This window comes from Bos javanicus, chromosome 1 (genome assembly GCF_032452875.1).
Source record: "Bos javanicus breed banteng chromosome 1, ARS-OSU_banteng_1.0, whole genome shotgun sequence".
NCBI lineage: Eukaryota > Metazoa > Chordata > Mammalia > Artiodactyla > Bovidae > Bos > Bos javanicus.
In genome coordinates this window covers 61,580,225-61,598,682 of record NC_083868.1, presented here as the reverse complement: position 1 = coordinate 61,598,682, position 18,458 = coordinate 61,580,225, and the positions used below count along the sequence as shown (strand labels likewise).

Below are 18,458 nucleotides of genomic sequence, written 5' to 3'. Positions count from 1 at the left end.
TATACTCATATTTCAATAGATAGTGCTCCTCCAATACCTCAAAAAAAAAGGGGCTTTCTATCAGATAACATGGTAAACCTAAGGGGGAAGACACATTTAAGTTAGTGGTTTCTTCCATAAACTTCCCATGGAGAAGCCACCTCTGTGAGCCAGGACTACTAATGGTCTGGCCAAGAGATTACTTGTGTCTAAATCATTCAACACGTATGACCAGAATTCAGACTCCTAGACCCCACTAAACGATTCTGATTCAGTTGCTCTAACAAGATCCTTAGTAGAATCTTAAGCCCACTATAGTTTGATGTCCACTGCTAGAGTTAATTATTGACCCCAGTCTATAAAATATTATTACTAGTTTTAAACACTAGTAAGTATTTCCCATGAGGGATGTTAGGGCCAGTTTGCTCAAGGATGAGCATAGCAGCAACTTGAAAAACTTTGTGTGCATCTTGCATGAAAGAGTAGATGAGTTGTGACCTGTAGGGAATCATCTATTCATTAAAAGGGCTCTTTTCCTGGAATAGGGTCAAATAACATTTTCTTGTCTTGGTCTACATAATGCCTTTTCCACAATTGATGAGGAATGCAAACTGGCCCAGCTGCTCCAGGTAGCTACATGCTTTTGGATGGCTAGTTGATTAATTTGCAACTTGATTTCTAGTAATTTTCCTTTTCCCTGAAAGAAATTTAATACACATACAGAGATGTTTATTTTAAAAAGTAGACTTTTTCCAGTATCCCTCCTGGGCACCCTTTGAGACAGAAGAGACAATAGAAGCCATTCTCTTGGTCTGACCAGATTCTGAACAGCCAGTGAGCAGTAGGAAAGGTGCAGAACAGTATCTCTCTGACATGGTGCTGAGTGGTAACACAGGAGCTTTTCCTGTGGCTAGAAAGGACAGGAAAATCTCAGCCATCCTAGAAACATTGAGATCTACCAAACTATGTACTCCAAGCAACCAGAAAAAATTTCAAATCTCTCACTTCAAATGTGTTGGAAGACCTTCAAGTGCAAATGCCAGAAAGGTAGGACCCAGAGTTGAAAGAGAGCAGCATGGCTTTTTGTTTTATTGTCAAAGGAGACCAGTGTCTTCTGGAATCACCACGAATATGTCATTTGGGGTTGGGGTAGCTTCTATTTAAGGGTCTCTGAGGCCAAGGCAAAATATATGAAGTTGATTGTGATACCCAAAGGCACGCTCCCTCCCAAGGGCCTGTCAGTCATCATATTCCATGCCTGCTCTCTCCCTGCTGTATAAATTGGCCCCAGGGTGCAGCATTTGACTCAGAAAGCTTCAGTCTCAAAATATTTCTCTCAACCCAATTTTCCTTAAAATTGGTCTGGCTATTAAGTTAGAAGACAGCAAATCTAACCCTAGTGAGGGAGACACATTCACAGGGATATCTGCCACTCAAAGCACCTGCATTTCCTCCACAGGCAAGTCTGTAGTCCACAAAGCACCGAAATGCTCATGTCCGTAGAAGAACAAATGAAACCTCACATATTGGTGACTGCTCAGAGATGAGTTCATGGAATTTTCAGCAAATTCCTGTGTTTGAACAAATTGGGAGCTGCTCCCTAGAGACCCCAGTCATAGACTTTTAAAGTTTTCACTGAGTTACAGAAATAAAGGGAATGATCTTGTGGTTCATTGGCTACACTGGTAAATCATTTATTTACAGGGCTTATGACAAAAAACCATTAAAAACCCATAAAATATACATGGAATAAAATATTTCACACCTTTTGGAAAGCTGTGCAGAGACTAGATCTTCTGCTAATGGATGTGCTTGGGCAGCTTCAGCATTTTAGCAGCTCTTCCTCTCTCCCTGGTAGATACACAGACATGGGAGGGACTGCACTCCAGCGTTGCTGGTGTTCTGAATAAAGTCCAGAAATCTTTAGGAAAATGTTGCAAGCAGTCATTAAACCAGTTATTAAAATGGAGTTCTTCAGATTTCTGAATGAATGACTATCAATAGTTCTGGAAAAAACTGTTTCCATGATCTGACAGAGTCCCTTGTCTGGGCCAGGATTATCAGCTAAGAGTTCTATTAGGATGTTTGATGGATGTTTACTTTTTTCCCCTTTGGACTGTGGAAATATTTTAAGATTTTATCATTATGAAATATGCCTATGACTTTTCACTGGATGGTTAATGGTTTGCTTCCAGTTTTTTTATGCATATGGTTTTGGGAAAGACTATATTCTCCTGTTACTATCTATGAGAATCTAGTGTCTATTAACTATTTCTTAATATGAAGGATATGGTGGTTGTGAATATTGCAGCAGGCTTATATTTGAATGAAATATAAGAGAGAAATTTTTAATCAACAGGTGCTTTATGGAGTTTCTAATACATGCTAAGCAGAGTTCTGGGTGTGAGTTTACAATCCAGAGTACAATATGACTCAAAGCAGCAAAGTTCTTCTTCTTATGGGGCTTACATTCTAGTTAAGAAGGGGAGAAAAAGAGCAGATAGACTAATATATAGTGTACCATAGGATGATAGAAAATAAAATGGGGCATAAAAAGCGGTGATGTGGAAGTGAGTAAGTGAGGCTCTAATACTGTATTTCATCAAACCAAAGACATGAGTAATTGCAAATATGCCCCTATATTTATCCACTGATACGAAGAGAAAAGCTTCCAATTATAATGATAAGATGCCATTAATTGTAACACATGTCTAATTCTCAGAGATGTTAAAGTTAAAAAAAGAAAAGGTCATCTTAAATCAAAGAAATAGTGTCTGCAGTGGTTGTCAGGAAAAGCTTTACTAATCAAGTGATATTTAAGCAGAGACTCAAGGGACTTGAGGGTAAGAGATGTATGACTATTGGAGGAAGAACATTTAAACAGAGGGGCTAGCAGATGCAAAGTTCCTGAGGTAGGGACATGCTTTAAATGCTCATGTTTGAAGAACAGCAAGCAGGCTGGTGTGGATGGGAGGGGACAGGCAAGGCACAGACCCCGTAGAGACTGAGCCAATCATAAGGAATTTAGATTTTACTCTGAGTGAGAAGGAAAGCCAGAGGAGGTTTTGAGCAGAGGAGAGACACGATCTTAATTTAGGATGTCAAAAAATAATTCCAGCTGTTCTCTACTCTGGGGAGAATAAATAGGGGAAAAGTAGTGAAAGCAGAACAACATGGTAGGAGGCTGTTGGAATCATGCATATGAGAGTCAGTGGTGGCTTTGACGAATGTGTATGTTGTCCTAAAGTTCACAAGATGTGGTCAGATTCTTATGCATTCCAGTGTTACAGTCCTTAAGAGCAAGAAGCTATATAACCCAATTTTTTAAAAGAATGTACTATTCTCTAGAGATGCCAGTCATGTCTGTTATACAATTGAGCTGGTATCTAAGGGCATTTCTTAGACAGGAAAGATAAAATTAATGGAAAATCCAAGGAAGAAGCAGAATTTAGAAACAAGATGTCAACTGTAGGACCTCTGGTGAAGAAGCTCAGAAGAATTCTCCATCTGGACATAGATACTAGCTAAAAACTATGGATTAAGAAGCAGAATTTCCCTGGAGAGTGAGAACAGTCTGTGTGCCTAAATAGTGAATATACTGCAGAAAATGGAACCAGTTGAAACTGATTGAGGAAAAGTTTTGAGATTTGACCAGGATCTTAATCCAGTCACATTGGTGATCCCAGTCCACACTGTTTTATGAACTGTCTGCTTGGCCAATCAAAAAATTTAATTGATTTTTATAATTGCTCCCAAGACTATGTTGCTTAGCAAAATTCCAGCTTTTAATTATTGAAAAGTAAGGGATCATAGCAGATGAGTGAAACAAATTTAACTTTGGGATCCACACATCTGGGCTTGAATGTCAGCTGCAGCCTTTAGGTAACCTGGACATGGGAAATGTACTTAACTTCTCTGAACTCCCAGCACAAACCTCTGAATAATGAAGCTAATAAAAATGCCTTCCTTATAGGATCACTGTAAGAATTAAAGATCACAGTTTTGGCATCTAGCACACTGAGTGGCATGTAGTAAGTTTTCATTAAATAGCTATCATCATTATTTGTAATATAAAGGCACAAAGATGTAAAGAAAAATGTCGTGTCCTGGAGACCAATATGGTGGCAACAGTTATCCTCTCAAGTTGGAGAACCAACCAACTGCTGGTCTCCTATAGACAGACAAAGCCAACTCAAGGCATCTCTTCAAGAGAAGAGATGAGGAAGAGTTTCAATTACGTGTTTTTTTCTTTATCCTTGTCTGGGTTTTTTTTCCCCTCACAGCACTTTCTATGACTCACATGATAACACTGACTCCCCTTAGTCTAGGGTCTGTCTTGAGTTTGTGTCTCATTAGAATCTCAGTGTTAGCTGGTGAGAGTTCACTGAGTTAATTAGGGCAGTAGGTGGAAAACCTAAAGAAATAATATAACACCTGCTACTGTAGGGTCCTTAGGGGACCTCTTTAGTGCTCCCCTGGGATCATGCTTTGTTGTAATTGTGCACAGTTGTTGGACATCTCAGAGAAGTCCTGCTGAATCCGACTGGGTTAAATTTGTTGAGCTAAACTCTTTGAATTCTGTTTGCTGTCTCTCCTGTTCTGTCTTTGACTCTTGCTTTCTCCTTCTGTTGCCTGTCTGAGTATCATCTAGCTCCTCTCCTGCCTCTCTCCCTTTCATTTCCCATCTGTCTCTCACTTTTTCCTCATATTGGTTTTTCTCTACACATTCCTATGGCAGCCTTTACCAAATATCCTTAGAGCTCAGCATAGTTGTTCCTTAGTAGGCTTTGCAGAGCATTCATCATTGTTTTCATCAAAGGACCAATTAACTCCCTGCTGCCCTTCACCAACCTGTAGCAAGGGGCCATGCTGTTCCTGGTTAGTTTAAGGCTGCAGGGAGCTAATTGTTCCCTTAGTCAGTGTGGTGGTAAACTCTTTTTATGATGTTCGCAGGTTCACACCCTGCTCTTAAAAGAGCCTATTTTTTTTTTACTAACTTCTTGGCTGATTACTACCCTGCCTGTAATCCACTTTTATGGCAGGAAAGGTGCTGTCAAGGCAGCTCCAGGCAAAGTGGGATAATACAGTGTTTTTTTGACACCTTTCAGTGTGAGTTCTGGCTTCCTTAAGTCATGGAGACAGCCTGCATCATTATTTTTAAGGAGAAAGATGTCACTGTGTGGCTGAGTTTGTGTTCACTAATGTGCAGATTTGGGAGGCCATCATTTTCTATTTTACTTGGATGCATTGTCAAGAGAGGGATGGAGCAGAGTGTCCCTGCCTCGTTCTCAATGCTGCAGGGCCTTGAAAAATACAGGCATTCTACAAAGGTGATGATTACAAACAGTGTTCTCCTGACCACCTGTGCATTTATTAAGCTGTAGTTAACACTTGCATGCCTTGTGAATGAGTATTAGAAATGTTCATGAGAAATGCTAAGTGTAGACAACACATATTTAAAAAAAAATTCTCTGCAATACCTGTGGTAAAAATCTGCATGTTCTTGGTATTATGGAAGCAAATATGTGCAGTAAAAATGTTATCTTGTTCCATGAAGCCCAATTATTGTTTAGTCCCTGCTGGTTCTACATGTACAGCACATATCCTGTGACAGCAGAAGAGAGACCTGCCTACCACCACTGAAGACACGTGGATGTACAATAAAGATCAAGCCCCTACTACTGTGGTAATTGAAAGATAAAAGAAAATGTTGTAGAATTGATTTACTGACACTGCTTATGAGTATGATGATCCTTTCAGATGAGTCACAACATATATACGCATGCGCGCACACACACACGTTTCCTTTTCTCTCCCACCATTCTCATCCCCTTTCTCCTCCTTCTAACTTACTTTAGCTTCTTTTTCTGATAGCTATCTTTTTTCTTGGTCCTTACATGGTTTTAAAAATCATTTCAAATAGCAAATTTGGGACTATCTTAATAACTTGTAATCAGTCCCTTGCTTCAAATTCCATCTCCATCTCTCAAATTCAGCTCTGTCTCCAATCCTACAGCCTCTCCCTTAGCCTAGCCGTCCGTTCACTTTGAGTTGCTAACCGTAGCCCCTCCTACATACAATTTACCCTTCACACTGCTTCCAGACAAGCTTTTCTTTCCCTCTCTACCCCCACCCACCAACATGGCTCCTGAATGTCTGATAAGTCACATTTTCTTCTCCAAGCCTAGAATTGAAGACCCTCTGTCAATTGCCCCCACCATTCTTCCCCAGTGGCATTACTTATTATCCTTCCTTTTGACCTGCCTCTGCTATAGCCAACGCCTATTGCCTCATACCCCCTCAGACTACTGACTCATTTCCTTCATGGTGTTTTGGAGTCCTTGGACAGATTGTCCTGTCAGCACCCGGCCAGTGCATGGGCTTCATTTCCTTAGGAGAGGCTCAAACCTCTCACCTTTCTGCAAGAATCTGAAGATCGTCATATACCTTAATATATATTCTACTTTGCATTAGTTTGCTTTATGTGTCAACATAATTGCCAGCTTTCTTTTTTTCCTCTGTTACCTTTACAGTCTTTCTTGAGGAATTCTGTAAACCTGTTTTCTTTTTTTCCTCTTAAATTATAAATAAATGCTTATTGCTGATCTTCTTTACAAAGTGATTTTGCATTTTTCTATGCCTAGTATAGGACTTTATGCATAAAAGACACTAGATGACTATTTCTTTTTTAATTTTTTTTATATTGGAGTATAGTTGAATTACAATATTCTGTTAGTTTCAGGCATACAAAAAAGTGATTCAGTTCTACATATACATGTATGTATTCTTTTTCACGTTTTTTTCCCCATGTAGGTTAGACAACTATCTCTTAACTAATTCTCTCACTTTCCTAATGGTCTATTCCTTGGGTCACTGTTTGTTTTCACATTGGTATTAGAAAAAGCTCCCTGGATTATGAAGCCCCTGAAATTGCAGATTAACACTTTTGTAAAGCTCTGTACTTAGTAGATAACCAAAGGTGTCATCACAAAATTAAATAATGAAGTCCATTTTATTTTATTCTTATTTTTCTATTATCATTATTTTGCTTTTTTGCTTACTGCTTCTATAATTCATCTTGCTATACTGTCTGATTGCTTTGTATATTAATATTATCTTTAAAGAAAAGTTGTACGCTCCTTTATGGCAGAGATTTTGACTTCTGTTCTTTTGTCTTAATTGTGTACAATACTGAAAAAGTTGAGCTGAGTAATAATTTGATAAATGACCCTAAAAGAAACAAGATTTTTCTATTGTATTCAGTAAGCAGCCTTATCAGAGAAGGCGATGGCACCCCACTCCGGTATTCTTGCCTGGAAAATCCCATGGACAGAGGAACCTAGTGGGCTGCAGTCCATGGGGTCGCGGAGAGTCGGACATGACTGAGTGACTTCACTTTCACTTTTCACTTTCATGCATTGGAGAAGGAAATGGCAACCCACTCCAGTGTTCTTCCCTGGAGAATCCCAGGGACGGGGGAACCTGGTGGGCTGTCGTCTATGGGGTTGCACAGAGTCAGACACAACTGAAGCGACTTAGCAGCAGCAGCAGCAGCAGCAAGCAGCCTTATACAGTCAGTGGTTAGGAACATGGACTTTGGGGCCAAACTGCTTGAGTCTGAACTCTATGCCTATGAGCTGTGTGACTTGGCCAAGTTACTAAACTTATCTGTGTCTCAGTTTACACATTTATAATATGGAAATTGCCATAAGGCCCACCTCACAGGGATAGTGTGCAGATTAAATTGAGTTAGTGCTATAAACCACTTATTAGAAAAAAGCCAGATACGCAAGAATTGCTAAAATATATTTGTCAATATATCTTGCCCTCAAGCACTGTAGTCCAACTGGATAGTTTTTAGCTTTCATTTTTGATGGTTAGGATAATCACACTCTTCTCTACACCTTTTCTTATTAATAAAGAAGTAATAATTTCTTAAATTTTAAAGAAATTAATAATACTAATAGTGTCACATGCTCCTTTCTCTGTACATTGGTATTAATAATGAATCCTGTTAATATAAGCAGATCCAGGAACATTAGTGTATAAAATAACAGAAACATGAATAATTACGGTCAAATAAGATCTTTGGAGAACATACACCTACAGACTGGAGGTGTAACTTGTATTTAAATTGCCACTACAGTATTCTGAGCTTTCGACATGAAGGGTGTGTTGGGCGTTGGCATTTTCAGGATGATGGCTTTGGAAAGAGGTGCTTTTTTAAAGTTATCCTTGGGAAATTGTAGTTCAAACTTATGCTGTAGGTAATTGGATCACTCGTGATATATCTACCCTTAGCCCAGAATCCCTTCCTCCTCCCATAACCATTTCAAGCCTTCACTTCCCCATGAGGAAAAAACTATTCATATTTCAAAACTCAACTCAGGTGTCATTTTCTAATTTTCTGTTCTTTCACCTCTACCTCCACCTCCATAAAATTAATCAGTTCTCAAAACATCATCCACAACTTACTCACGTTCCTACACTTGTATTTACTACCCATGTTCTAATTGATTTGTTTACATGCCTGTCTCCTTTTGTCTTAGTTACTTTGTGGACTGCACTCTAATAAGTCCCTGATCCTCAACTTCCCAGCCTAGTTTCTAATGTACTTTAACTGTCCAAAGTTCTCATTTTGTTTTTGTGTGTTTAGATTCTGTCGAATTTTAAAGTCATTTATAAAAATGTTGTAGAGTTTTTGAACAGGGAATCAAACATAGAGTACCAAGATCATAAATCCAAAATTGATAAGAAAGACTCTAACAGTATATGAGGAAAGAAAATGAAAACATATAAAGCAAAGAACAGTGAATGAAGCCTATCTCCTGGAAGAGATGTGTAGCACTCTTTAGTAATTCTATTATCTATGCAAAGAGTTCAAATGACAAAAAGCAGAAAAACCTTTAGATGTGTTTACTCATAGAAAACTAGACTTAAAAGCAGAAGTCAGAGAGCAGTTACAAGAGTGTCTGAAGCAAGGGATGGTAGAGGATGAACTTTAGAATCAGATGAACTTGGTTTCTAATTGCAGTTTAGCAACTTGTCATTGGCTGTAGGAAATTTATGTATCCTTTCCCAGCCTTGGTTTCCTTATATGGAAAATGAAATCTACCTTCGAATGCTGCTATGAGGCTTAAGTAACCTGAGCTTAAATGTTTGGCATAAGTAACTACTAAATAAAGGTTAGCTATTATCATCATTAGCATAGATAAGTTCTAGGTTTGTTAGTGGAAGCAATGTAATTATATGATTATTATTTTAACAATTTAAATCAGCAAAATTCTTGAGGACTAAATCCACAGAACTTTGTTTTAAAACTGTAGTTTAGAGGTACTGCTGAAATTTATGCACTTACATACTTGATATTTGTGTACATCTCATTTTTTTCTCACTGTATACCTATTAATATTTGCATATAATTTGTACTTTTAAGACAGTAGTATCTTTAGTGCAGAAAAAAATAAGTCAGATACAATGACTTAATGGCATAATAAAATAATGAACTATTTTTTAATGAAATTAAATGTAAGAAGTAGATGTTTTCTATTTTAAGTTTCTAATCATTATGTAATTGATAAGGTTCTAGATCCATAGCTCACCGATATTTTAAAAGAAAAGGTTAAAACCAAGCAAATACCACTCTTTCCATTACCAGTGGATATGCATAGTGAACTAACTTCTATGTGAACACAGACACATGCAACTCAACTTATGATTAAAAGTTTGAACATTGTCAAGATTTGACTGTCCCTCTTTATGTTGATATGACTCTTGAATTATGATGATGACTTTAGAAAACATTGGACTTATGATTTATTTGCATTCTTCCCTTCCCCCACCTGGATCCAAGAAAGTAAATAAGAATAATGTTTTTGAAAAGTCCAAGAGTTTCAGAATATCAATAAATACAGAATTTGCATTTCATCTTTTAATAATAAGGTTATTTTTAGGGGAAGAAAATTCAATGTTTTAACATAGTTTCATCAGCAATCTTATCAATAAGTTCAAGGGACTGAACTAACAAAAACAACAAAATTTGTCTTCAATCATTTTAAGTGTTCACTTGATCAAGAAGGTTGAACAACTCCAAGCCTGATGTATTGTGGAGAGCTGACTGACTGAAATAGTATTACATTACAAAGATCTACCTCCCACAATGTGAGAACAAAATCTTACACAGTCCCCATTTTAGTATGACTACATATTTTTTGGTCAGATTATTGATTGTATGTTTCCTCAGAGCACTCCTCTGTGATGGGTTTTGCTTTCATTTTCAGAAAAAATAAGAATATGGTAAACTTAGTAACTTCCCGAAACTCCAAGGACAGCCAAAGCAGGGAAAGATTCAAATGGGCAGTGTTGGAATGTGAACTGATAGGGTTTCCCTGGTGGCTCAATGGTAAAGAATCTGCCTCCCAATTCGGAGACATGGGTTCGATCCCTGGTGCAGGAAGATCTTACATACCCCGGAGCAACAAAGCCCATGCGCCACAACTACTGAGCCTGCGCTCTGGAGCTTATGCTACATGAGAGAAGTCCGATGAGAAACCCGCATGCTGCAGCCAGAGAGCAGCCCTCGCCCGCCGTAACTATAGAAAAAGCCCACACAGCAACGAAGACCCAGCACAGCTAAATAAATAAATGAATGAATCTTAAATTTAAAAGATAAAGAATGTAAAGTGATACTATGTAAGCTGACAGGGAGTGTCTAAAAGGTAAAGGACATTTGTGCTCACATTCAGAAGGATTAGGAGATATTTAGAAGCACCCCACTCCAGTACTCTTGCCTGGAAAATCCCATGGATGGAGGAGCCTGGTGGGCCACAGTCCATGGGGTCGCTAAGAGTCGGACAGGACTCAGCGACTTCACTTTCACTTTTCACTTTCTTACATTGGAGAAGGAAATGGCAACCCACTCCAGTGTTCTTGCCTGGAGAATCCCAGGGATGGGGGAGCCTGGTGGGCTGCCGTCTATGGGGTCGCACAGCGTCGGTCACGACTGAAGTGACTTAGCAGCAGCAGAAGCTTAAAATGTCCCTTAATAATGCAGTTCTTTGTGGACACATAGTCATTTGTATAGTCATTTATCTTTCCTTCTTCATCACCAACTCCCATTATTTCTTTTTTACAAAGGGGCCCCAAACATAGTTTATCCATAAAAACATGGCCTGTGCCCTTCACACCATTCTCCTTATATACACACTGCCTTGATTTGACAGCTAAATCAATTAATCATTACCAGCCTCCTCCAGGCACTGACAGAGAAGGCCTTTCAATTGGCAGAAGACAAAAAAAAAAAAAGTACATTAAAAAAAAAAGAAATGTAAAAACAAATGTTTTAGAGTAATACTTCATTTGCATTTATTCCTCCTTCCCCCACTTAGAAGCAGAATCAATTCAGATTTCCAACTAACTAAAATTTCCTAGTGGCATAAAAATATAGCAATACTTTCTATCTAGTACAGTGCCCATGTTGAAAGAATCCATGGTAGTTTAATGATTTAAAAAATAAACACTCACTGTTTCTCACACATCCTTTTCTGTGTGTATGTATGTGTTAGTTGCTCAGTCATGTCTGACTCTTTGTGACCCCATGGACTGTAGCCCACCAGGCTCCTCCATCCATGGGATTTTCAGGGCAAGAATACTGGAGTGGGTTGCCATTTCCTACTCCAGGGGAATCTTCCCGACCTAGAGATCAAACCTGGGTCTCCCACATTGCAGGCGGACTCTCTGCTGTCTGAGCCACTAGGGGTGATAAACTTTCACTATATCTAAGTCAGGATTCTGAAATAGAACCAGCTCCTGTTTCCTATTCTAGTTTTCTTAAGATTGATGCTACCTCACATTAAAGCTCACCAGAGACAACTTCCCTTTCTTGGGAATAAAAATTTAAATACTCCCACAGGCGCTTATGAAGGATTTCTGCAAAAGTTCCAACTTTCTCCAATATCTAGAGAGGGGATCTCGAAAGCACCAAATAGATAAAGGTCCTGGATGTCTTCAAACTGGATTTAATCTGCTAAACAAAAGACTACTGTAAAGGTAGACTGCCTTCATGATAGATGGAGTGGTGGGTGGAGAGGTTCTTTCACTGTGGGACTTGGTGGATCACTGGATTCAATATAAACTGCCCTCTCACATCCAGGAAGAAGTGAATATTTATCTTAATAACTACCCCTAAATTTGTACTTTGTGTTTCTATATCCTTAATGAACTAAAATTGTTATCAGAATTCTTATGATAGACTGGTGCATTTTAAGGTTGTTTTCATGTAGTCTTCTGAGGTAGCAAAGATATCAGGGATGGGGAAAGATTTGGAGCGCTGCTTCCTTCATATTTGGTACTATGCCAGATTCTCAGCAACATGGAAGTACTTCTGGCAGTCTCCCCATCCACTGCTAGGAATGACAGTTTTGTATCTCTCTCTTTGGTCCAGAAGCAAAACAACAACTTTAGATTTAGAGCCAAATACCCTTTAACAGAGAAAAAAAAAAAAAAAGTTTAGAATTGCATATTTATTAACAGTGTGTGAATTTTTTCGAGTTAGTTTAGAGGTGGCTAAAAGAATGGGAAAGAAAGGTAGACAGAGATGGGATAGAAGTTAATTTGGAAGGTAATTTGACATGCATGCCTTGGAGCAGATGCTCAGTTGGTTACACTATTCACTGTTAGTTTCTACAGTATTTTTAAAATGAAAAAGATAGAAAGTAATGCAAATATTCCCTAAATCCATAAATATTCAAAGTACAATTAGAAAATCAGATAATTTTACTCACTGAGATGTGCACATTTTACTGTATCAGTTTGAATTCAGAACCAAAGAAAAAAAGAAAAAAGCCCTTTTATGACTACGCTCACAATGTTAAGTAACACTGGATTACAATACTTAGTTCAAGGTATTTAAGTGATCACAACTATTATATCAGTGGTAGGGACTCACTGATTCTGCTGCAGGAATGTTTCATATATCAGTTTCAATTTGTTTTTCCTTCATGAAACGGGAAAATAATATTCTAGAATGCTACTAAAGGGAGCAAGTGTATCCTCCTACCCCCTGTCAGATATTCCAGTGAAGCTGAGATTGTACCTGCTTAATCCTTAACTGCACCAGGACACTGGCTAAAATTGTTCTCCCCACCCTGAGGTTTTCTAATGTCTTAAAATTCTGCTCTTTCCCTTTCTTTGAATACTACCCACTGTCCTTCTCCTGGTGTGTCAAAAAATGAATGTGGGTGAATACTCAGGAAACATCTATTTAAGGACGTGGAAAAGGTGGTGAATATTTTCAAAGACTAAACTTTTCTTTTTTTCCCTTAAAAATTTGGTGCTATCCCTCCTTCTTAACCACAACCCTTCCAATATCTTCATAGCTGGAGTGGTTTTGAACATAAAGCTTCTTTACATTACTAAAGCCCACTGCCAATATGTAAAGAAGAATGATCCTAGATACTCTCTGACTATCCTGGAAAAATTCCAACCTTCCAGGAATATCACAGTATTTTCTGAAGAATTACCAAAAGATTTGACAAGGAAAGTTAAAATAATACCCACCAGCAAAGAACTGCTAGGGGACACTGACATTATTTTAAATAGATCCATAGAGAAATATTGTATTATTTGTTTGAGGATATTAGCACACTGAAGTCATCATTTACCTTATTTACCTTGAGAAAATGTACACGTTTTATTTATTTAGTATTTAAAGGAATATATATATGGGGCTTCCCTGGTTGCTCAGAGGGTAAAGCGTCTGCCTGCAATGCAGGAGACCTGGGTTCGATGCCTGGGTCCGGAAGATCCCCTGGAGAAGGAAATGGCAACCCACTCCAGTACTCTTGCCTTTGCCACGAAATTTAATCTGGAATGGTTGATACCCTATCTTTTCTCCTTTGGGTTTTTTTGCTTATGCATTTCAGACACAAATAGCAGAGGGATGCTTTTAAAAACTATTTTTTTCATGCCATTGGTTCATGAAATACTTTTGCAGTGATGTTGTATCTTTGATGACTTGTGACCAGTTTTCTTCTACAATTTCATAATAACCACCATACTTTTCTTATTAAACATTATTGAAATTTATTTTGGCTTTTTTTTCTACCCACTGTGTCTAATCTAACCACCAACTGCTGCCATTTCTCTGCTTCTTCCATCGTTTTCATTTCTATCTCCATAAAGTAGGCCCTCACTACTACAGTCCTGAATTATTATAATTGTCCCTAGATCCCCCGTCTCTTTCTCTTTTTCATGAGGTCTTCAATCTATCCTGCTCCCACAGTTAAATGGCATTTTAAAATCATATTTTGATGATAACTCACCTCACTGAAAACTTTTTAGGAGATGCCTTTTTTAAAGAAAGCTTTAATGGGACATTTAAGGCCCAAATTTGACCACAGCTTTTTTTCCCCAATCTTTCATTGTATTAATTTTCTACATGAATTCTTCTTTATGTAGAATGTTATATGGACTGTCTCCTGGACATTCCATCCTCACCCACTGCCTTCTGGATTTTGCTCATGGTGTACTCAAGGTCTGGGTTTCCTACCTCTTCCCTTTCCTTAAAAACATTGAACATAAACCTTTTTCTTCTCCCATGAAGCCTGCACTACCAGAACTTCTCAGAGAAATTCTGTAACTCATGCTTTATCATTAATTCTGTCAGTTAACTATTTTCTCTCTTAGATTATATGTAATGTACATATTCCAAGGCCTAGACTGGAAAAGAGAAGAGCCAGTATTTTAAACTTACCTCCAATAATAAGAATTAAGACTAATTTTCTAGTTTCAAAATGGAGCTTGTGGTGGGAATGTACAGTGGTCCACCACTGTGGAAAACAGTTTGGTAGTTCCCCAAAAAGTTAAATACGGAACTTTGTATCACTCAATAATTCCACTCCTAGGTATATACCCAAAAGAACTGAAAATAAGTATTCAAAAAAATTGTATATGAATGTTAAGAGCAGCTCTATGTTCAGTATCCAAAAGCTGAAAACAACCCATTTATTCATCAATGAATGAATGGATAAACAAGATGTTATTTCACCATACAATGAATTACTGGGCCATAAAAAGGAATGAAGTACTGATATCTATCTATCTATCTATCTGTTTACCTATCTGCTGTATCATAGATAAAGCCTGCCAACATTATACTCAGTGTAAAAAGCCAGTCACAAAGTAACTCATAAGTCATTGCATTTAAATGGAGTATCCAGAATATGCGATTGTCAATACTATACTAGGAATTTGATTAGTAATTGCTTAATGCTAGGGTGAGGAATTACAGACAGGCAGTGATGGCTGAAGTTTACAGGGTTTCTCTGTGGTGATGAAACTGTTCTAAAATTGACTATGGTAACAGTTGCACACATCTTTGCATATACTAAAACCCATTGAATTATAATTTTAAGTGGGTAAATTGTATGGTATGTATTGTATGCTATATAAATAACTTAAAATGGAGTGTAGAACAACTTATTTTCTGTTTATATAATAAGTTATTTAATATACTAAGTATAATACAATATGTAACAAGTCATTTTCTGTTATGTTTATACTGAGACATTTACTCCCAGGTAATGGAGGAGTGAAAAAAAGCAAAGCATGGTTCAGTGCTGCCTCTTGACATCCTCGTTCCTTTAGAAAGGACATGGAGAAATCTTTGCTTTAACTGACACTAAGGATTAGTCTCTTTCTAGTCTAGGACAGTGCACGATAATGTTAAGGGATCCAAGAGTTCTCAGAGAGTTACCCCTTGACCACAAGTCAGAGGAAACAAACGAAGTGTTTAGGGTCCCAGCCTGTTAGAATAGCGATGCGTGCATGCTAAGTCGCTTCAGTCGTGTCTGACTCTTTGCAGCCCCATGGACTGTAACCCGCCAGGCTCCTCTGTCCATGGGATTCTCCAGGCAAAAATACTAGAGTGGGTGGCCATCCCCTTCTCCAGGGTATCGTCCCAACCCAGGGACTGAACTCACGTCTCTTATGTCTCCCCCATTGGCAAGCAGGTTCTTTAACACTAGCGCCACGTGGGAAGCCTAGATAGCAGTAGCATGGTCCAAGTGCGCATCTATTTACCTCAGGGTGTACTGGAGAGAAACCATCAGATCTCCCATTTTCCATAGCGTCAGCATGGTATAATCTTTTCTTGCCAGAGGAGAGCATTTGAGTGTCAAACAACCTAGTCACTTGGAGGCTGACCAGATGTGTAGATACGTTGGATGCTCAAGACTCTGAAGATTATAGCGCTCTAAGGTAAAAACTCACTAATATTTTTAAAACACATAGCTTTGGTTCCTAAATTCAAATTATTTCATCCCCCCAAAAATTAGGTATTCCTGCATAGGCAATTTCACTAGCCAGCTTTAAATCTAGAATTTACAGCCTTAATTCCATGGAATGATCTAGTAATCAATGACAGTCACATTACACATGGTATTTACTTAAGGCAATGAAACCCCCAGAAGGCCAGTTCCAGGACTACCAAGCAGAACACTGCAGTTTCGCCCCCACCATTCTGGTTTCTGCCCCCCAGTGACCTCGTTTCACCAGTGAGCAGGATAATTGTTCTGAAAATGTATTCCACATGTCCAGGAAAGATGCCATAAATGATATCTGGGGCTGCAACTGTTGCCTGATCCCTCTCCCCTTTGATTCCATTCCCAAACATGAAAAATAAGGAAATTATAAATGTAAACACCATCTGTCATCAGTTGTAAATCATTCCCTCCCACCGCAAGAGACTTTCTCTAAAAAGATGAACTCTCCACATTACACTTTTTTGATTTAAAGGAATTAGTGAAGGGTAGTGTTAAAGAGCTCTAGATTCTAATTTACTTTGTTGATTTCCCACTATTGTTTCCTAAAATGGGCTGTTGACATAAAGACTAGTGAAGTTTTCTGATGACTATAGTAGTCTGCCTGAGATGTGACTGTCTTCCTCCTTTTGCCTACCCAAATTAGAGTGAAAGTATCAGCACACCAGAGGTGACTTCCCCAGTAAATATTAGAATGCCACCTACACTTTCTAATGTTAAAAAAATATCAATGCTTTTAATGGTGCAACCAAAACACATGAGCTATACACTAATCTTATGTTACTAGTGACACTGATAGCATCCATATAGATTCCCATCTTCTAAATGGAAAATAGGGATAAATATGGCCAGAGGGCTGGAAAAGGTCAGTTTTCATTCCAATCCCAAAGAAAGGCAATGCCAAAGAATGCTCAAACTACTGCACAATTGCACTTATCTCACACGCTAGTAAAGTAATGCTCAAAATTCTCCAAGCCAGGCTTCAGCAGTATGTGAACCGTCAACTTCCAGATGTTCAAGCTGGTTTTCGAAAAGGCAGAGGAACCAGAGATCAAATTGCCAACATCCACTGGATCATGGAAAAAGAAAGAGAGTTCCAGAAAAACATCTATTTCTGCTTTATTAACTATGCCAAAGCCTTTGACTGTGTGGATCACAATACACTGTGGAAAATTCTGAAAGAGATGGGAATACCAGACCACCTGACCTGCCTCTTGAGAAACCTATATGCAGGTCAGGAAGCAACAGTTAGAACTGGACATGGAACAACAGACTGGTTCCAAATAGGAAAAGGAGTACGCCAAGGGTGCGTATTGTCACCCTGCTTATTTAACTTAAATGCAGAGTACATCATGAGAAATGCTGGGCTGGAAGAAGCACAAGCTGGAATCAGGATTGCTGGGAGAAATATCAATAACCTCAGATATGCAGATGACACCACCCTTATGGCAGAACATGGAGAGGAACTAAAAAGCCTCTTAATGAAAGTGAGAGGAGAGTGAAAAAGTTGGCTTAAAGCTCAACATTCAGAAGACGAAGATCATGGCATCTGGTCCCATCACTTCATGGGAAATAGATGGGGAAACAGTTGAAACAGTGTCAGACTTTATTTTTTGGGCTCCAAAATCACTGCAGATGGTGACTGCAGCTATGAAATTAGACGACACTTGCTCCTTGGAAGGAAAGTTATGACCAACCTAGATAGCATATTGAAAAGCAGAGACATTACTTTGCCAACAAAAGTCAAGGCTATGGTTTTTCCAGTGGTCATGTATGGATGTGAGAGTTGGACTGTGAAGAAAGCTGAGCGCCGAAGAACTGATGCTTTTGAACTGTGGTGTTGGAGAAGACTCTTGAGAGTCCCTTGGACTGCAAGGAGATCCAATCAGTCCATCCTAAAGGAGATCAGTCCTGGGTGTTCATTGGAAGGACTAATGTTGAAGCTGAAACTCCAATACTTTGGCCACCTCATGCGAAGAGTTGACACATTGGAAAAGACTCTGATGCTGGGAGAGATTGGGTGCAGGAGAAGGGGATGACAGAGGATGAGATGGCTGGATGGCATCACTGACTCGATGGACATGAGTTTGGGTAAACTCTGGGAGTTGGTGATGGACAGGGAGGCCTAGTGTGCTGCAGTTCATGGGGTCACAAAGAGTC

At 38.7% G+C, this 18,458-nt stretch overlaps 1 pseudogene; it reads right to left on the bottom strand.

Moving 5' to 3' along the window:
* Positions 1-12,328: 12,328 nt before the first annotated feature.
* Positions 12,329-18,458, bottom strand: part of LOC133252688 (small ubiquitin-related modifier 2-like) — a 112,494-nt pseudogene continuing 106,364 nt past the window's right edge.